The following is a 22,164-nucleotide window of genomic DNA, read 5'->3' as shown; positions in this document are numbered from 1 at the left end:
TAGCCTACAGAAAGGGTTTTGATACAGAAAATGAAGGAAATATTAAAATTCTTAGCAAGTACGCTATCAAAAAGAGAGGGAAGTGAGGACCTGATTTATGCATGGAACAGGTGACAGTACAGGCAGGCCACCACCTTACTGAATTGTTCTCATTGCACAGCACTGTGACATTTTAGAGTAAAAGGATATTTGGAAAGAATAGCTGGGAATAGCCAATTTGTTTACCTCTCTGCTAACACAGCCAATTGTGGTGGTGTTTGTAATGTGGGCACCTGTTCAAAAAAGAGTAGAACGGAGACAACTCCCTTTGAGTAAACTTTTCCATTTTGTGAACCACATCTTAAAGACGACCACATCCCTCCCACACATGACTGTGGGCCACTTCCCATCCTGCCAGTAACCAGCTAATATTTCTGTAATAGCTACAGCAACTGAGTTTACGAACTCAGCTGAAAAGTAACCAAGAAAAAAAAAAAAATCACTTTCCAGAGGGAAAAAGGACACTGAGCCAAAAAAGCCAGGATAGACCTCACCTAAGTGAGGATGTCACACTGAAGTGTCTGCATTAGGGCACAGTATCCCTGTATAACCTTTGGAGGCAGATAACCACCTTGAGAACAAGATCTGTGGGAAAGAGTCACATTCAGGATTTGTCTTTTGCTTTCCACTGACTATTGACCCCAGCACCTTACTTTTATTCATTCTCCTATTAAGTCTGGCACAAGTCAAGTGCCTAAAATCTGTCCAGACTTACCTATCGGCCAGTACTGCAATCTACATGTCAGAGGAAAAACACAAAGAAAAACAGAGGAGCCTTGTAAAAGTGGAAGATGCTCTCGGAAATTGTCCCAAGGTGAGCTTGCCATGGGCAGTGCAGCTCCCAGGATTCCTGTCCCAGCACACAAACAACATGTGATTTACTGTATCTGTTGCTGTTCTAAGTTTAAAATATTTACTGCACTTCTAATGTATTATCCATGCTGAAACAAAAATATTCCCTAACAAACACAGTGTTGAGCTGTGGCTAACTTCATAAACTATCTGTTGGTGACTTACTGGGAGAAGAACAAATAAACATACCAAAATAAAGCAGAAACATTTAATTTCCTCAACAGTGAAAATAAATTCTTTCAATTCTTTAAAAATCCCTCAGTGCTCCTCTTCCTTCCCAGCCTCTCTCTTGTCCTCATAATAAATGTTATTTCAAGTTCATTTTCATTTGGATAATTAATAATTACAAACTAACATCATGGCTTTTTTTTTTTTTTTTTTTTTGCATGGAAATTCCTTATGAGATGTATAAAAACTACACTTAGAACAGGCTCAATTCAGCCTACAAAATGCACAACATCGCCAGGAGAGATTGCTGCAGCTCGGAGAGAAATCTCAGGCTTTTTCTGAAACAGTGGTGTAACGATGAAGGAAGAGCAGGTAAACTCAGTTCTCGGCAGGCTGGCAGGGCAGCGAGGCGCGAGCCTGAGCCTGGCATCGGGGCGGGACACACAGCACCGGGGGCTGCCAGGGAGGTGACACAGCCCCAGTCACCCAAATGTGGGCAAATCTCGCTGAGCGGTAAGCGCCGAGCCAATTCCCGATCCCCGCAGGGCTTCCTGCCTCTCCTTCGCGGCCCGCAGCCTCCACTCTCAGAGTTTGAGTGTCACACAATAGTTAAATGATTTATTTCTACATCAAGGTTTATCTTGTTGACATTTTTCAGACACAGGCTAGCTTGCATTAAGTTACGTAATTTCAGATGAGCTCATTTGGTCTGAGTGAAATTTGGAATGATCAAAATGGGTTTATCTCCAAAAGCTATTTTATCCTGATCATCTTCATGATACCTTCAGGGAATCCTCTGGCTTACCACCCCCTAACGTACCCCTTCACAGACATCAGCAATGTTGTTATTGCTGGATGTACTTTTTTAGAAAATACAGAGACATTCTCCAGCTACAGAAGAGAGAAATCTGATCTTCACCAACTATACTGCGTATACATTACTTTTAGGAGGTTATACCAGTGATGAGGATGGATGCTTTACTAAGAAATTCAGTGTATGGCTGCACGATGGCTGGCATTTCTGCAAGCCAGAAATGTTAAGCAAATATGTTTTTACAATTGATTTGTTTTTATAAATAACTTGTATAGCTTTTGCAATTGCAAATCTCCAGCACTCTTGACATTTTATTTCAGCCGTTGGAAAACAATACTCGTTAAAAGAACCACAGTTGCACTGCAGGCAGTCTCAACTCATTATATATAATTAATATCCTTCTATATGCAGACATATAAAAAATCTTTTCTCTTTGTCCTAATGCTTATGGCAGTGATATGCCAGACTGCCAGTAAAACTGAAATCTAAGGAATTTGTTTTTAGAGTCTCCAGTGGAGATCAAAGTTACAACTATCACTCTCTTGCTAAAAACATTTGCTTGTATCAGGCTTATTGGTAGAGTTGTTACTGTAAGCGCTGAGCAATATCTTTTTCATGAAGGCTGGACATTTATAACAGTAAAATAAATTGATGCTGTCCAAAAATAAGACAGAAAAAATTCCCCATACTGGGGACCAACATACTTCAGTGAACACTGGCTGTAAAGCCAAGAAATATTCCCTTTCCCCAGCTCCCACAGACATGGTTTTCGTCTGATACCTTGGGAGGGAAGCTGAGCTATAGCTATTTCCTGACTTACAGGACTTTGGAGGGATCATTGTCTCTCAATAAGTTAAATCATTCTGTAGAGCACTTGGTCACATATAACTCACACGTAATTTATACATGATATTGCCTTGACTATCAGTGTCACCCTTTTACAACAAGGAGCTTGATTTTCCACTCTCCTACCCCAGTTTAGTGCTGCAGTACTTCAATGGACCACTTAATTCTCAGGAGAGCATACACAAAAGGCTGGAGATATTTAGATTTAAAGCATGTCCAAAATGAATCCTCATCCCCCTTGTAAAAGTGTCATGACAGACCTACTTCCCAAAGCCCAGAGAAACAGAGCATGTCAGATGTGTTGACCTTCTTTTAAAGTATTCTCTTTTCTATCTGAGAATGCAGAGACCAATACTCTCAAGTATCTGAGATGCTTTTTTGGACTCTTTTCAAGGCAAGCATTTATGCTGGAAAATTAAATCCTATGAGCATCATGTCAATAGATTCCTTAGTCACCGCAAAAATATATTTGCTATACTGGTCCTATCCTTTATCTTCTATAAGGCTTAATTTGTCAGCAGGGTCTGTCTAAGCTGTAGTGACTGCAGCTCCTGTAGCCAGTGACCCAGGGTAGAGCTAACAGTCGAGAGGAGGCAGAACAGGGTGCCGGCTGGGACACAGGGATCAGGGAGAGGGTTCGTGCAGAAGCTGTTCATTGCTACCTACACTGCTCACAGCCCCTGACAGAGCAAGGGTACCTCTCTATGGACTTTGATCACAGCAATGCCCTGTGAAAAGTTTAGAATGGATAACAAACAGCATCCATTAAACAAAATCTAAGACACCCTTAGGCTTTCTAATCTGTTCTTGCCTTCTCAAAATACTTCTAAACCTTCTTCATTCTCTGAAGCTAAAGAATAAACATCTTGTGAAACTTTTAGACATATTTGTATTCTTCCAATAAATATAATTCAATAACGATTATTGCATGAGAACATGTGCAAAGCAGGTATCTGCATTTAGTCTGTGAAGGTATTCCCTTCTGAAGAAGTGTGTACTTTCCTCCATAATTTCTGTTCTAGTCTGTGGCTAGAAGTTAATCTGATATTTGAAACAGTTTTATGTGAGTTTTGACTTGTTTCAAAAACACCATTAGATGAAAATAGCTCGTATAACTTTTTTTCCCCATCTTAACATTGACAGGCTGCTGATGAATAATAGTAAATCTCTAATTCCGATCTGGCTCAGATGTGCAAAGATTCTTGTCTGTCACTCTTGCTTCCCAGGCACAGCACCTGCTGTAGTACAGCCCCGTGAGCTTCACCAAATATTTCCCGACATCCTACCAGCTTCTTCCTGTGACTCTGAAAACCATCTCTGGAGCTGGCAGAATGCCAGCTTTAAAAAATACTGCTTTAAAAAAACCTCTCACTTGTCCCAAGAGGTCACCCCTGGAAAAAATGTGCTTGAAAAAAAATGTTAAGAGCTGCAGAGTTTTCCATTTTCATTTCAATCAACTCTGAGTCCATGTGCTCAATCTCTATTTAAGGGAGTGTAAAATACCTCTAAGTCAATGTCCCTGACAGTTGACTCTTCCTGTATTTCAGTTATATCATCAGAGACTGCAGCGCTATACACAACAAAGAGCTGAGGATTTACTGAATGAATTAGACCCACCAGTCCTATTCCCAGGCAAGTGGGAAAGATACTAAGTATCTTGACACAGTTTGTCCTACTAGTTGAAGGACACGTAGAGAGTTCTCTGTCGGTGTAGTCTTTCCTTTCATAAATCTTATAAAGCCTTTTTTAGCATTTTATTTTCCAGTACCAGCCTGATCATCTTCTCACTGTGATTCAGCAGAAAACTCCTGTTGTCAAATAATCCTATACAATTGCAAAATTTATGTGGCGCTAAAGGAGCCTATAGGCAAGGTTATCAATAAAAGTATATTTTTCAGCATACCATTTTTTCAGAGGAACCAGTCAAAAAAGTAACTGTTCATTACTAAATCTGAAGAAGTTACATAGGCACTATGGGCAGTCTGCTTAATATGGCAGAGCACATTATGTTATGGGCATAATTCTGAGACAGAATTTTATGATCCTTGGTTTGTTCATTCCATTTCTAAGAGACATAAGAATAAAACAAGTTTGAAGTAGTTTTGGTGCTGGATGAGTTAACATTTATTTATGATGAGAAAATGATCTGTTACTTCATTACAATGCTCATCTGGGCTGTTTTTGCAGATTACAGATATGACACAGCAGAATTTATAAATAAGATTAACTGATTTTATAGCTTCACCTCAGCATTTTTGCACAGAAATATCATCTAGTAGAAATCAACTACAGATGGCCTAGTTTGCAGACTTGGTAACAAGAGGCTTTTCGTTATTAGTACTGCAACACTGCTATCAAATTGACCACAGGTGACAATATGAAAAGTAAGAAATGTGTGTGTATGCATGTGTACGCTCACAGTATGCATGTGTGTAGATATAGGCACGTGTGCATTGCTACTGCAACTTCTCTGGCCCTGGAGCTTTCCCTCATCTGTTAGAAGACAGCCAAAATGTAATAGTAACTATCACTTTTCCGATATCTTGCTGCTCCAAAACATTTTCTTTTGACTTCTTCTAGTAGCTCTTTCTACCTGTCAATTAAATTTAAGTTTCTCCTTCCTGCTTATAAGAGTCTGCCCTAATATGGCCCTGTCAGCTTTATATTTATGCTCTGGCATTTGAATCTCTCTCTTCTGTCAATAACTGTTTCATGTGCTGTCCTCTGTCATTTCTGCAGTTGGAATAATATCCCTTTCAGGCTTCTTCCTCTAAATCCTTGCTTCTCCTGAGACATTGCCCCAAATGGTAGTCCATGGCGACACATTACCAGGAGCATTCCAAGTTCATCCGTTTTTTAGTCTTAATGATTTTGCTCCTTTTACCTGGCTATAGATTATGGCTAAATGCCACCAGAACCAATTCATATTTTACCATCACACTTCACTTAGAGCATATTTAGTCCATTAGGGAGTACCTAAGTTTTGCCTCAAAACATTCAGAGATCTCTTTTTGGTTCAAAACAGAATACAATCAAATTTCAAAATTTTGCATTGAGAAAAAGAAACCAGCCACATCTGTTCTTAATTACGTAGATACTTGTTTTTTTAAGATGTTAGTTTCGGTACTTAAGAATAACTATTGGCTGAACAAAATGCACAAGAAATTGATAACCAGATTTTATACAAGGAAAAATTCATGTGGAATGTGTATTCTTCTGCTCTGCTCTAAGATATTCCTTCTCATTTCTAAAGCACACTTTTGATTTACCTCTTAAAGAAATGTGCGTACAAAATCAAAGGTCAGTGTACTTTCCATTTTATCATTTTTGAATATCTTGTTACATTACAATGACCAGGCAACCTTCCATCTGTAATTTTGCAAAGAGATTCCTGGCTGACCCAAAAGCTATATGTTTTATCTTTGTTGGTCTCCCAGAGCTTAGCCAGGTAAAGTAGTGCAGCTTGAGTTACTTCATCCACAAAACTCCTTTTGAAGTCCTGTCAGCTGCCTCCTTTTGTTTTGAATGATTTGGCAGACATTAGGGAAAAAATAAAATCTTGGCTATGCAGTGAAACATGTCCATTTTTCCTTTGCTGCAAGAATGCTGTCCCTGTCACTCACGTTGGAGAAAATTGCTAGCACTGTGCTTCTTATAAACTTGCTGGGCTGAGATTTTCTAGGTGATATTCAGTTAACATTACTGACTGGATCCGCAAGGCACTAGGTTAAAGGAAAATCTGACTGGTATTTTAGAAAAATTTGGACTCAGTCCTCAAGGAACTGAGAAAATACATTGCTCGTTACAACAGTGCAGGTTATATCTACATTGAATTGTAACCTCCATTTTGTCTTGTAAACACCCCTGTGGCTTAGGACTTCCGTTTTGAATTATGTACTGAAATTATGACCAACTTCTGCAATGAGTTTTTTCCACTGTATTCTAGCCTGCTGCCCTGTCCAGGGTATTTGACAACAACCTAAGATAATGGCCTTGGATCCTCTTTCAGTTACCAATCCATTCCCATTTAAAAATGGACTAGCTACATGGCAGCCCAAAGAGAGCTGACAACATGACAAAAAAGGTAATGACAGTATCTTCAGACAAGAAGTACTTAGAGGGTCTCTCTGTTGCCATGTACAAGACGGCAAAATTCACAAAGGGGAGATGTCAGCCTAGGGAAAAGGGCTTCTTGACCTCTTGCTCCTTTGCAAAGATCTGTAAGGATCTGTTATTTTGTCTGAGTAATATAACTGTGGTCAAGAAATTCCTCAGATAAGCTATGTTCCTACCTTTCCTGTCACGTTGTCTCCAAAGACATTTACTAAAAGCCAGTGTGCCTGTGTGGCTGAACGGAGCTATGAGGAACCATACCTAAGCCAAAAAAGGGCTTGCAAGGTCTGGTGAGTGGTCAGTGTGCAGCGGTTGAGGCTCATGTTCAAAACAAACTGATTAATTGAGTTACCAGTATGCTAAGGGAGGCTAATACGTCTCGCAGAGGTGCATTTTGCTAGAAGGTGGATTTAGTGGTGCTGAAATTTCCTACTCTTTGGATTGCACACCTCAAGACATACCCTTTGACTCATCAAGTTCATCTGAACATTTTTTATCTCCCTCCCCTGCTGGCCCCTAACTTGATATTAACTGGCTTTCTATAAAATATAGGGAAATATGACACAGATCTGAACAGACGTAATAACAGTCATTCTCAAACCATCTAGCTCAGACTAAAGTTAGATCTGGATAGATCTAGTCAGACCTCACTCTGTATCCTGTCTCCAAGAACAGGCATAAAAGGATAGCCATAAATCTAATATTCTCCTAGCTTCCAGTCACTTCCAGCTCAGGGATTTTCCAATAAAATGTGGCTTTTTTTATACTCAGTAATCCTCAAAAGATTCCTGTGAAAGAAGAATATAACATCTTAATGATATTAGCAGAAAGAAATGATAATGCATCCTGATTTATAGAATTAACATGTTAACTTTTTAATGTTAAACGAATGGGTGAAATACAAAGATGCTGGCAGCATGGCAAGAAGGAGGAGATTCCATGGAATAAGGTTTCATCCTTCAATTACCAAAGGACAAATATATGCATATATATATATGTGTGTGTATGTGTGTGTGTATGTACGTACATGTATATATATATATGAATATATGGAATATATATATTAATTTATATATATATATATAATTTATATGGAAATTCTAATGTCGGACATTAAAGGCATTACACACGGACTTTCATTTGTAATGGTAAATGCTGGCAGGGGTAGGAGAGGAGAAGCAGCAATGCCTGGACAGATCTTCCAGGTAATCTTTGCAGTGGAGAACAACAAAACACCTATGTCACCTGTCAAACACCGATGCTGCTATGGCAGCTAAGAAATAATATGGGGAAGAAAAAAGTCATCCCTTGAGATTAGGTTTATCCTGATAACATCTGCCCAGAGCTGGGTTGTGCATGGGAATGGGGATTCCACCCCAGGACAGAGGCTGTTGGATTCAGTAAAAAAGAGGAAAATTAGTAAATAAATGTGTGAGCAAACAACAAAATTTGGACACAGATGACTGAGCAATCTGGGATTCTTTTTGCTTCATTTCAGAAGCAAGAAGTCAGGCACAAATTTTAGTTCTAGTTTAAACTTGCAATTCCATAATTCTGTGTTAATAGAGATACCTGATAGAAGAGGTCAGAGGTGCAGAAAAACTTCCATATGAAGTGATTGAAAAGCCTGGGGTGTCTTTATTTTAGAAAGGAGAGAAATAGGAGAGGCTCAGTTAGAGATTCAAAATCATTAATGGCTAAACGGAGGCGCAGAGCCAACCCAGTTCCCAGTTCCATGGAATGAAAGGGCATCCTTTTAAAGCAAATCAAAGAAAACAGAATCAGGAAAAAAATTAAATTTCTACATTTCAAATTGTCATCCACTAGAACTTATCGCCACAGGGTACTGGTAAAGTGAAAAGTTTGAGAAAATTCAAAAGAAAAGTGTGGATGAAAGACTTCCTGACTTAAATACAAAAAATTAGGAAAAGACAAGCCTTCCCACTAGTAAATAGAACTTCTGCTTGAGAACAGATGCTAAACTCTAGCCTAATTTCTACAGGAAGAAACATTCCTTAAAGCTATTTTATTTCATTGCTAACAAGATCCTTTGTTACAGACAGCATTTGATACAAGCTAGAGTCAGAAACAGGGGTCTTGTTCCTATGAACCGCTGCATAATCTTGCTTGTGTTGTGCATCCCAGTAAGATGGGTTAGGTTTTGTAATTCACCAAAGAATTTTGATTTTTTCTGGAAACAACTAGTCAGCCGCTCTTTGCTCTTTCCAAGGAAAGCGGTGGAGAGGTATGTGATACAGCAACAATTTGCCTGATGGCTGCTCAAGTTCGCTGTTATTTTATCTGAACAGGTCTGCCCATCTTTTATATATGCCTGTCTTCTCTACAGTCTTTCTGCTGCTCATGGGTAACCTCTTTTCTCCTAGCTAAACTGGTTCTGGATTCCTCCTCCTTTCTAACCACAGCTCAAAAGAACCATTCCTGGCATGCTTCAAACTAAAATATTAACATTATACTAAACATTCTTTGATCTGTATTTCATCCCATATTTTAAAAACAGAGTTTCCTGCTGTCTTGCTCACTCACCCACTCAGCTGTAGCAAGTCACTTTTCATGAAAGCTCAGAACGTCCACTGAGCACCAAATAAAACAAATTAAATGTCACTAAGTTGAGGGGTGGGGGGTTGTGCTTTTTACTATTGTTTTTTGCTAAACTCTAAAGGAGACACTAAAACTGTCTAAGAACCAAGGGAATGAAAAGAAAGAGTAATCTTCACAATCTTTCCTATTCAGGTGAGAAAAACAGATGGAGATGCAGAAAAAGGAGAAGTAAGTCCTTCCTATAAAGGAGTTTTTTTATATGCAACTCTTTATGAGTTGTAGAGTCACATAAACACAAGCTCATCACAGACAAATAAAATTACCCCCAAAAAATTACCTGTAAGAAAATGTTCACAACTTCAAATGAAATTGGTCAATTTGTCTCTTCTCTAGTTGTAGGCTTTGAATTGTTACTTGCTATTTGTACTGTACAACTAATCACACAATAATAATGACCTCTTTGATTAGCTTCACAATTACTGAGAATTGCTTTTATTGTCTGAAAATTAGTTTCTGTACCTTAGCAATTTTTTTGGTAAATTTAGCATATAAAAATGAAATATTATTTTCAAATGGAACAGAAAATATTGAGATAATTATGTGTGCAGTAATTTCTATCCAGGTTTCTTTCAGCTGATCACTAGATCCAATATTGGGTGAAACCAAAGAAAGCAAAGTTCAGAAAGTGTTCCAGTCATGTAACAAAATCTCTGATATTCATGAAGCTTTGTTACTTCCTGTTTCTCATACATGGCCACTTAATAAATCTTTGTATTTCACTGCATAACATCACTTTGTATAGCTCCTTTCTGCTTGATATCATCGAGACAACAATAAAAGAATATTAGCTATCCACCCTCTAGCAAGAGAAAACCTTTATGTGATTGACCTATAAAAAGTACAAGAAGTTCACAACAGTTTACCATACAGACAATAATTCTTCTCACAGAGATTTCTTCCTTTTTCTGTTCATGCTATGTGGTATTAAACATACATAATTAGCAAGGGATTTATAAAAGCACAGTTTAAGCTTTTCTCAAATACTGTCTGCATTATCCCATGAAGGTCATATCTACTTAACTGTGGAATTGTGAGCTGGCCACAGAATGATGTTTGGATGGCTGTGAAAACACTTCTTTCCCTCAGAGGGAAATGTTAATTAAAATATCTACTGTTTATATAGAGCTGAATTACCATTTCCTCTTTTTACTGGCTTCAGCTATTAGTTATGGTTGTGAAGGGAAGGAAAACTTAAAACATTATCTGGAGGTATAAACCCAAGGTTAAAGTACAAAAGGCTGTTAAGTGTTCCAAAGTAACAAAAAAGAGCAAGAAAGAAAAGCGCACAGGAAAAAGAAAGCAGTATCTTTCAAGATCCACCGTTCCAAAGCAACTTCTAGATTGCATTCAGCAAAAGTTAGCTATGAAAAACACCCACTCTTCTCAAACACGATTTTAGTGTTCATGAAAGTGACTGTCAGTTAGCAAGACTGTATTTTCAAACATCTGTATATTTTCATCAAAAAATGTGCAAACGGCCAAGCATCTGGAAAACAAAATCACTTAAACAGGAGAGGATTCTTGGAATTTAAAGGACAAGAAATCAAGTGCCATTTTGGACAATATACGCTTTATGTTTTGGAGAATAATTGCAGAGGCAGAAAAATCTATAAAAAGCCCTATTAACAACAGAATTATATTGCTTATCTAATTTGAGTATCTGACACCTCACAGGGGAGTTCTCTGGTGCTCTATTATCAAATTCAGGTCTCTCGTCTTTGAGATCTAGAACGACATAAAATACCATGAAGATACTAGGACTCCTTTATTCCTGTTGGAATTACACCTATGATCTTTCAAGTTTCCTCAAAGACATGAAGGCCGAAGAGGAACCAGATATGATTAGCTAACCAAAATACAGTTAAAAAAAAAAAAGAGAGAGAGAGAGAGAGACTTGGGAAGGCCTCTCTTTTAGGCTGCGGAGTGCTTCCTCAATAGGCTGAAGGGTATTACAATTCAACACTACAGTAATTTCAGGTGGAAATGAGTTTCAGGGGTTTTCTAGCCCGTATCACTATATAACTCCAAGATGGTAAAAATGACTAGCTGATGAAAATGTGCCGGTGTCTTATTTGTCAGACTTAATTTGCACTATGAAAGTAATACAAGGGAATTGGATAATTTTAACGGATGCTATGTAAAGGCATAGGAAATACCAGTTCTCAAAGAATATAATTTAGATGACAAATATCACTGCAAAAAAGGGAAAGTAGCATTAGGAGGAAGGAAAGTAATGTAGTGTTTGGGGATTTCAACAAGAAAAGGTCCGTTAAAGACAGTCTACCTGAGGTTTTATCCAAGTTGTTATTTTTAATCATCTGTAATCTCAGATGGAGTCACTACATCACTCATGCTTCTTGTATATCTCTTATGCTTATCATAGCTTAAATGTTCCTGTCTTTTAAGTGGGGCATTAGAGCTGACACAATGCTAAGACTGTCTAGGAAATGTTTAAGTATTTAAGGTTAGCAATGGATGACTTTGGAGAAGATGCAAAATTTCACTTCTCCAGAGCAACTGGGTGAACACGATAACAAAATCTGCACTGAATGTCTGAAACATCCCCATTATAAATAGCTCTATTGGAGAATAAAGCATAGGAAATGTTTGGAACTGCAGTGTAAGCCCTTTATATACAAAAAATTACTAGTTACTTCAAATAGCTGCTGACACTTTTTTTCTGAAAGTGTCAACAACTTTTAGTTTGTTGCCAAGACCTTTTTCTTTAGTTTTAGCAGAGGAAATAGGTTCATTTGAAATTGCCCCAGTGCATAAAGGCTTGAACAATTTGCAAAGTACCTATATGGTTTAAAGCCAAAACCTAAATGGTCAGAGACATGTTTCCCAAGGAATAACTGACTTTACAGTTCTTGCTTGAACTGTAATTATTTTTATTGCCTAAAAGTTTCTATTACTCTTACTTTTTTTCCTTTTTAAAGTCAATATAAAGTTCATGAAAAGTGCCAAATTAACAGGCTTAGAGATTGAAATTTTGCATTATCCAGAGAATGGGGACAGTGCAGTACAAGACTCCACATGTGGCTTCATAAATGTGTTTTAAATCTGACCCACAGGTCGTTAACCCAGACTGCCTCCATCTGCTTTCAGAACTGAGCATCTTTCTGTCAAGCAAGTTTGTTCTAAAAACACTTAAACATTTTAGGAGTTTGGCAAAGGGCTATAAACCCAGTCCTTTGGCAAAGACACTTATTTCCAATTATGAAGAAGTTTCACGATATTGGTGCCTTCTTGGATTTAGTTCCACCTTGAGTCATGTTACATTTCTTATTATCATAAATTGCACTCTGGCCTCTTACACCAAGCTATCATATATCTTTCTGAGGTGCCTACCTTCTACTCTGTAGGTTAAATGGACCTTAGAAAAAACCCATATCAGCTGTTCCATGTTGTCTTTCAGCTTATGACTGGGCAGAACTAGAGTGTCTTTTTAAAAGTGTAAATTATCTAATAATTAGCAAATACTGTCCTTCTTCCCCAAAAGTGTGATCATTTGGGATAATTAGTTTCTTGCCTTGATTACTTAATTTGTGTTTGTTCAGGAGGAGATTTTTAGTAGAACTGGCCCAAAATTTATAACAAAATTGTTTTTTCAACAAGCAAAAATTAGCACCACCTGAAATTTTCTTGGTATATTGGATTTTCTGCAGTGAAGAAATATCAACTTTACCTCTTAAAAAAGTCTGATATCATTGATTTGTCATTTCTTAAATTAATTATATCAGTTTATTCAAATATCAATTCCTTTTCTTTTAGAACTTATTTTAGTCCTTAGTCTGAAAACAGCAGTCCTTGACTCAGAAAAAAACCACTCTCCTTTTGTCAGACAGAGGGTATGCTTAATCAGATCTGAAATACAAAAGTTACATTATATAACTAGAAACTGCACAGCAAGAACCAAAACAAAAGTAATATAAAAATAATAATGATGCTTTTTTCTAGTTAAGCTGAATTTAATTATTTCCTTTAACTGTCAGTGATTCAAAAATCATTTTTTCAGAAAGTTCTGATTCTCAATATTGGACTGTAGACACTGGAATTTCCTCCAACTAGAAGCATATCAAAGTCAGTCTTGCAACTCTTAAGACAAAGCTTGATTGTCCAGGCTGTTTTCTTGAAGGGTATAGGACACCTGCTGGCAACTGGTTGTTTGATTGGCTTACCTCAGTCTCTTCTCTCTCAGAAAAGAAAACATGTGAGTCAAATCAACCGATCAGGAATGTGCCCATTTGATAAATCACATTTGTTCTGGCGCTTTCTGAAATTAAATATTTGTAATCCTATTTAAAAGGAAACTTAGAGTGCTATCTTTAGTATGAGGATTTTGTCTTATGAAGCAACTTAGAAGGAACAACTTAATTGTAATTAATTGTCTCCCCTTCAGTAGTAAATTGACAGTATGTAGTACTTTTAGATTTTGCTTTAAGTAGCCTACTGTAGTTGTAAATGTCAATAGGCTACCAGAGAGAACCCATTAGATTTTTTTTTTTGATGTCTATGGCATCTCAAATGTTACTGGACCCACATTACACTTTGTCATATCATAAATCATGTTATTTAAGAGGCTGGCCATGCTCTAAAGCTAACCATGAAACTTTTGCTAACAAAAAAGGTTTAGACTTTCTTGGATTTTAGTTTCACATGACTCCGAAGAAATACCTCAGTTACACTCAGTGCTGATTTGTTTTTTGAATGGTTTCATATTGATATGATAGTAGACTAAAAAATAAAAAGATCTTGTTTTTAAGGTCTGATCTTAACATGGTGGACTCAGTGAATGAACTCCTTTTTTCTAAAGCTAGGTTTGGGTCAGACTCTTAGATCAATTAGTAAACAGTAATAACAAAATCTTAATCTTATCTAGTACCACTTTCTTTTCTTTATCTTCTTCATCGCAGATTAAATCCCCATATCTTCTTCCACTGTTTTTTTAAGATATGACCCTGAGATAAGTGAAATCAATGGAAAAAAGACATTTTGATGTAGTGCTAGTCATAATGATACCAAAGTAATTAAACTGATCTTAGGAGACACAAAAATATGGGTCTAGTAGGTCATGGTAGACTCAGGAGGCATTGCAGACAGGAAAGACAGAAGCACACTGGAAGCAGTACACACGGGCCCATGAGAGAAAACCAAGAGTACTGCGAGCAGAGGGTAGTGATATGGGAGACACAGGGAGGTGAGCAGTCATCAGACTAAAGACAGTGGAGAAGGCTTACTGCTGAAATACTCTGACATCCTGAGGTGCCCTTCTGCCTTATCTGGCTTCATGGTTCCCCTGAGAGCTGTCAGAATTAATATGCATTTCTGCTGCATTTGCCTTTCTGAGAGAAAGGGATGTCTGTGCTTCATCAGCACTCTAAAGTTCCCTCAGCATCAGAGAGTCCCTAAGATAAAAGCAAAATAAGTTTATCATACCAAAATGAAAGATTTGCCATCTACAAAATTGATCCAGTTCTGGGGAGAAACCTTTCTTTGAAATCCTCTTAATAGGGTTTCTGCTAGGCACCAGTTTGCCTTTCAGACATTCTGAGCCTCCAGTCCTGCTAATGGATTTAATTAAGACAATAATATGTTTCTTAACCTCATCTCATATGCAAATGAACTTTGGTCTGACACAGTTTCATTATGTAAAAGTATTTTTGAGCATCCTACTCAAGTCAATGGACACCTCTGGTCTTATTGCTTTGTTGACTGTAAATAAACTTATATATGCTATGCAAACATGCCTTTTCCTGGCAGACAGGTGCCAATTTGCACTGCCTCTGCTTATTTGTGAGCTTACGTATGTCCCTCTGTATGACATGAACTCTGAACCAGTCGTCATAAAACATACAAATAAGAGCAATGAATGTGACTCATTAGCGAGTCTTGAGAGAAATTATGTAAAAAAGCAGAAAACACCTTTGCTGTGTCTAGCTCAAGTGACACCTAAATACAGATTGTGGCAACTGGGCATATTATTTTGGGGATATTTCTTTAGTTTTGTTGTTTTCAAAGCAATGTGTTTATAAATGCAGGTAAATAAAGCTTCTCTTGGATATGCTTGGATATACAGATCAAAATAACTTAAAAGAACAGTATTTGCTTATTTTTCTTTCTAAATCTTTCTGTTCTGCATCTATAATAAAAACACTTAGTTCCAAAAAAGTTCTTTCATACATAGATTACCGCATACCTTTTCTCTCCATGCTTGAAAACCAGGCAGTGTGAAGTGCAGCTTGTGCCGTCCAGTAGGAATGAAAGAAGACAAAGACACCCATAATCCTAGAGGGAGTATTTCATCTCTCTATTCTTCATGGAAAGGGTTGATCAGATGCTGCTGGAATAGCCCCTTGAAGTTTGTGCCAAGTTGTTGAACAAGGCAGTAAGATTGTTGAAGTGGTTAGCAATCTCCTCCCTGGAAAGCAAAAAAAAAAAAAAAACTTTTTACCTCCTGTGATCCTCTGGAATGGAGGCCATTATAACATTATAAACAACAATAATCATCCACTTTTTAGCGCTTCCCCATACAACACGTGTCATCTCATGTGAAGACTTTCGCAGGATATTCGGACTGTACATTTTCATTTAAGACTTGCTGCTAGAATAGAACAGTCAGCAAATGCTAAAATAAAAGTAAATAAAAGTAAATATAAGCAAATTAAGAAAAACAGGGATGATGAAGCATATATCACTTTAGACATGAGGACTTCTTGAAAGAAGCAACTGATCCTATACGAAAAGAACAGCATACGGTATTTTGCTACTACAAACAAATGTTTATGGTAATTTATAACTCTCTCATGCCTGTGCAAAATTTGGTCAGACATAGTGCCTTCACAGTTAAACTATCACAAAATGCATTATAAAAAGGACAGAATGAACTGTGGTTCCTGTAATGTCTGAAAGTAACACAGCAACTATTATATGACCTCATTAACAGCTTATGCATAACCTTGGCCATTATAACTTGTTTTAGTAAAAGAGGAAATGTTGGGAAAGCCACTGGATTTCTGAGCAAATGCTCAGTACAAATTCCAGACTTATTCCCTGCTGGATAGCCATCAAGGATAGGCAGAAGAGATCATGACTGAATTCCTTACACAAAAGACAGACCCTCTAATACAGAGTGCTACTCTGTGAAAAATCTCCATTTACAAAAGCTACAGCAAGCCTCCATTCAATTTTTTATTTGTTTTTAACTGCCTGAAAACAATGACAACCAGCTGGTTTGGATTGTTTTATTCGCACCACATTATCTGAAAAATGTTGATGAGATCAAGTTTTGGGACTCCCTCTATGAGTTAGTCCCAGTCTGGATTTAAGGACCTTATTTATGCTCTCTTTCATGTGCATTTGTGAATAATACTTCAGGATTCTGTGATGAGTTACATAAGCCCTGAAAATGAACAGCGATCATTAATAAATTACCAGTTCTTTACTAAATAAGACACGTTTGGGGGAGCATTATACCAAGAACAGACACATTTTCCTGGCTCTGCATCTGTGTTCAGCTGGTTGGATGAACCGATAGCTCAGCCATTTACCAGGAAGGCAGATTTATCACCCAGTCTTTAATCATATGGGATAGTTCATCAAATGAGGAAACAATCAGCTATTCATTGGAAAACACTAAAGAAGCAATCAAAAGTGAACATGGACCCAATCCTAAAGGAGTAAGACCGATGGCAGGGGAAAGCATACAGCTTGGTACTGCATCCTAGCACCTAGTAAGGAAATGATTACAATATGACAAGGAGCTGAGAGAGTCCTAGGTCCGGATCTTGCTGAGAGGTAGAGTCCATTTACTCCAGTGTTCTGTGTTTGCCTACTTCAAGCATGTGAACAGTCCCATTAAAAACAGCTGCTTTAAAGCTCGATAGAGGAAGAGTTGACAGGACATATTCCCTTCAAATAAGAGGAAAGTGACAATGATTGTCTAAGGACAAACAACTTAAGGGTATTTGGGGGATAATATCCTTGTTTACATCATTGCTTTTTTTTCATAAACTGAAGACGGATCAGTGTATGTGACTGACTTGCTAGATGACTGAGCTGCTTATTGTAGCTATGAGAAGCAAGTGCACTCACAGGATGTACCAGAAGAAGAGAGGAAATTATTATCATGAGACTTGATCTGTAATACTGTCTACCATGTTCATCATCTCTGGCTGAAAAAAATGCCACTAGTAGGATGATTGGGTGATCACATCTTACTGGAGGAGACTATGTCGTTGTCAGAAAGCAGATATAATTTCTGTGCATAAATGTAGGGAGATATTAAAAGTGGGAAGGGTATTTTGTCTTTGAATGGCCAGGAAGTGGTACCGCATCTTCCAGATGTAGATGTTGCAACAGCCTATCAAAGGATGCGGGTAGTGAGCGGTACACAGAGTAACAGCTTGTGTAGGTGCACCTTTGGCAGTTGTCTTATTAAGCTGTCTCTTCACTCATTAACCATCTCAATCTGTCTTTTATGATCTGCCTGCTAGTTTCTAGTTTTATGCCTTAAGAGACTAGTTTCAATCTTTAGACCTGTGCAGGCTAGTGAGTACTTGAAGGAAGGGTGATGTAGGAATCTGGTGTTTATTCTGCTAGTGTGAAGTAATAATTTCTCTGGGTTTATGTCTCTGCTGCGGCAGTGTTACCAATGGATAATTGCTGAGGATTGCTTACTTTATGTTTAGTGTTGTTTAAAAAGTTTGTCAAGGGTGACCAAAGATTGGAAAAAAAGTTCTTTTATTTAATGTAGTATGATAATAATTTCATAATTAAATATGCATTTTTTAACATTTAGTCTTTTTTCCTTCAGGGAGTATTCCAGTTCTCCTTTTGAACACAGCCAGATACAAGTTTATGTTGGCTCAGGGAATGTCCTGCCAATACGGTCCTCCACACACTATACTGATCTGAAATTAGACAATTCATTGAATTAATATTTAATTCTTCTTTGGAGTATTGCTTACAAACTAATTCTTTAAACCCAGAACAAGTGAACATAGATCTTACAAATTATTTATTTGCTGGGGAGTTGGAATACATCTTAAAATGCATTATTTTTATAGGTGCACTAAGAAAAAAAAAGCTACAGAGTAATAAAATATAACCAAGCTAACCAAAATGTCAAAAGCTCTCCTTCGTGATTAGAGGAAATAATTCTGTCCATTCAGCTCCTCTCTGAGAAGAAATCTGAGTAAATAAATGGCCTTTGTAACATGATTGAAAGTCAACAACATTGGAACTCTCTCTCAAACCCACCAATGTTTGTGCCTTAGAGGGTATCATTAGGCCAATTACTTGATTAGACAGTCCATTTTGTTTATTTGTTACACTCCTCAAAGGAGCACAGTTCACTCCCATGGGAGCAGTTGTGTATCCAGTAAACAGATGCAGGTTAATTGCATGCCTTAAAATCACAAGACAGAAAATGCTACCCCTTCATCTTTGCTAACCCACAAGCAGGAGCAAGGCTTGGAGAGAGGTGCGCCAGGTTGTTTCACGGGCCAGGCTGTAGGTCCTGGGTGACTATGAAGCAGCATTGCTCTGCTAAGAATATAACTTTCCTTGCACAATTGTAGAAAGATTTGCAGACTGTGAACATTACAAGACAGATATAGAGGGGTTTTTTATGACAGCTAAACATTATTATTGCTCCCTGCTTTTGAGACATCCCAGGAAGAAGTATTACCTCAAAGAACTTGTATCTCTATATCTGCCACTTTTACTGGTACTTACACACATTCCTCCTCTTTTTCTTTTCTGGTCTCAGATTAATTTGTCTTAAAAGTAGATTTGCTTTCATTTCAGGTTATTTTGCCCATCTATTTTTACTTTAAAAATCTCTTATCATTTAAACCAAATTTTTGGCAGTCAGCACCCAACACAAATACTTTCTCTAGGGGATTTGAATTTTTTTTTCAGGATCATGTTACCAGACTCTCTGGTTATGTCAACACCAGTCTTAAAGAGAAGTCTCCAAGAAGCCAGAACCGTGGCATATTTCCAGTTCTGCTCGCCTCCAGTCTACACAGACAACACCCAGGCAGCAGGTATGACTGCAGAAATGCTTGCAGGCAGCCTACAGATACTATATGCAGGTGTGCCTGAGAGCATCCAAACAGCCTAATGCTAAGGTAATAGCATGTCAACAGTATACTGAACCACTAAGTATGCTGAGTAGATGGTGTCTCATTTTGCTACAGAAGTAACACCTGGAGCCATCCTTCCATGTTCACTAACTAGGCATCTCTCAAAACAGAGGGTAAAAATACCTCCCGTGGTTTTGGGAACTTTTTTCTGTCTTGTTTCTCTCCTGTCTCTTGTCCTTGTCCTCCTCCCCTCTTACATACCTAGAACATCAGTCAGAAATAGTCTCTGCTCATCTATTTTTTTCTCCTGAGCAAACACAATATGTCTGTTACGCTTGGTTATGACATGGCCTCAGATTTTGATAGGAGTATCACTCCTATCACACATATAACTGAAATTATGATCACTCTCTGATCTTAGTACAATTTTGTCCATAGTGACACTGTGATACTATTACATACATGCATATATGAAGAAAATATCTCTAACCTAAAGTCTTAGAAAAATGAAATATTTGTTACTTCATTTCCTCTAAATCTTTCATTAAACTGATCTATACCAAAATCATTAAGAGTCAGTGGTTGTAAAATATTGGTATTTATCCAGAAATACATATCCTAAAGTCTAAATTGGGTGTGAATATTATAAATACATAAATCACTGAAATATTTGGAAGAAAAGGAGGCTTTCTTAACAAGTTTTACATGTGCCTCTGATATATTTCTATTTTGGTGTGTATTCTCCAAAATGAATTTTCAGAGATACATAAAAAGGAAACGTATAATTCCTTCGAAGCAAGAACCTCTTCCCAGAGTGGGAAAAGAGTAGATCTAGGTGATTCACAGTTTTAATTGAAGACCTCTTATGATGCTGGAGTGATTCTATATGGCATTCATATTAACGTGTATCTCACACAGTCTCACAGAGTTATTTTGCCCATGCTCAGCAAATCTGACTCTTCTGCCATATTTTTCATGTGTGGGGTGAGAGGTATAAGTATAGTATAGCAGACCTGATCAGCCTGTGCTTTGACTGTGGAGGTTCTTTCTAAACAGGGCACACACTGAAGAGAGCACAGTGGTTAGACTTCTTATCCAAGCTGACTGCAAGGTAAGAAGTGAGGAAGGAAGCAAAGGTGGTACAGGAGCATATCTTCATTTAGACAAATTCTCCTTACCCCATTCTGCTTCCCACATTCAGGAGGCTGGAATTTTGGTTTTGGAATAATATAAAGAATGGAGAGAGAATTAGGTGTGCGCTGCCTGCTTCTAATTTGCTATGAACTGCAACCATCTTGGATTAACTTACATTTTCTTGTTAACACTTTTTCTTTCCCTTATTGTTTGGAAATTGCTCAGTTTTTACTAGCTGAAAAATTACTCTAATGTCTGTCTATCCCAATAATATTTCTTCACAGTTGCAATACTTTGGATCCAGTACCTGCTCTATTGTTTTGCTCTTAATCTTGGTGATTCATTAATTCTTCAACATAATATACAATTGTCTTAACAGCATATGAAATCCATATTTATAGATTTCTGTAAATACTTTGTGCTGAAAATGAATATTCTATTTTTATTCACATAGTGCAGTAGCTGTAAGTAAATTAATAGAAGTAGGCTGAAGTAAGCTACTGCTCAGAAGGAAAAGAGGTGCAAAAAGCAGACCCATTGTGGTTGTGTTTATTCACTTTTTTTTTCTTCTTCTGTTCAGCTTTGTTTTATTAGAACCTTAAAACTCTTCCCTTCTCTAGTGCTTTCAGTCTTTTCAGTTTAGGAGATGCATTTTTGTCCTGGAAAAGAGTGAAGAGGAAACCAAAATGAATATCAAGTTGTTAAACAACAATTTGGGACAAAAGTTGTAAAATCTCACCACATCATTCTGAATCCAGTCATTTTGATGCTTTGATCAAAAGGCAAAAATCCTCATGGAATTTTTTTCTATTTAAAAAAAGAAAGAATTGTTGGGCCTTACTAAACAGGTAGTTTCCTACTTAAGCTGTTGGCAGACCCTCAATTGTAATACAGCTCTTTACCCCAAGGGTAAAAGTCTTTCCAGGAGACAAGAGTTTTTCGGCTCTGGTGCCAGACAGTGAAATGAACTCCCATAGAAGCTAAGAGCCATCATTTCTTTGACCTTTTTCTACTCAACATAAGCACATTGCGGCATGTATATATGATGAAGTAAAATCTACCAGACCAAACAATTTTACTTCATGAGCAATTTCCTCTCCGGGGAGATGATGAGAGAAAAAAGTGTGATAGATGTCATTCACGTCTCTTAGAGTATTACTGGCAGGCACTCAGGGACAATGTTAACGAGAGCTCCATTGTAACCCATATACAAAGGTCTAGACAAGAAATACCTGTCTGATAATAAAAACTACCAGACGTCAAAACAGTTGATTGCCAGTGCCTTAAAAACAGCATTTTCTCATTAGAACTTAAAATGATCATGTCTCACTGTTTTCTGGTCTGTAAGAGAAGTCAAAAAACAGTAGAATGTGAATAAAACCTTTTTCCCCTTCTTTTCCTTTTTGGTAGAATTGTCAGGCTGTTAGTCTATGACTAATGCTGTTTCATATTTTAGTATATGTGTCAAGTAGATCTTTTGGCTGAAGT

The 22,164-nt window shown here is 37.5% G+C and overlaps 1 long non-coding RNA gene across 1 annotated transcript in view; it reads right to left on the bottom strand.

The window, feature by feature from the left end:
* LOC106484609 (uncharacterized) overlaps positions 1-22,164 on the bottom strand; it is a 104,726-nt gene that overhangs the window by 59,019 nt on the left and 23,543 nt on the right. Inside the window, exon 2 of the long non-coding RNA XR_001292593.2 lies at positions 15,651-15,872. This is a non-coding gene — a long non-coding RNA (uncharacterized lncRNA). The remainder of the gene's footprint in view (positions 1-15,650; positions 15,873-22,164) is intronic.

The sequence above is a fragment of the Apteryx mantelli genome, chromosome 2, assembly GCF_036417845.1.
Source record: "Apteryx mantelli isolate bAptMan1 chromosome 2, bAptMan1.hap1, whole genome shotgun sequence".
In the NCBI taxonomy this organism is placed as follows: domain Eukaryota; kingdom Metazoa; phylum Chordata; class Aves; order Apterygiformes; family Apterygidae; genus Apteryx; species Apteryx mantelli.
This window is presented reverse-complemented; position numbering and strand designations above follow the sequence as displayed.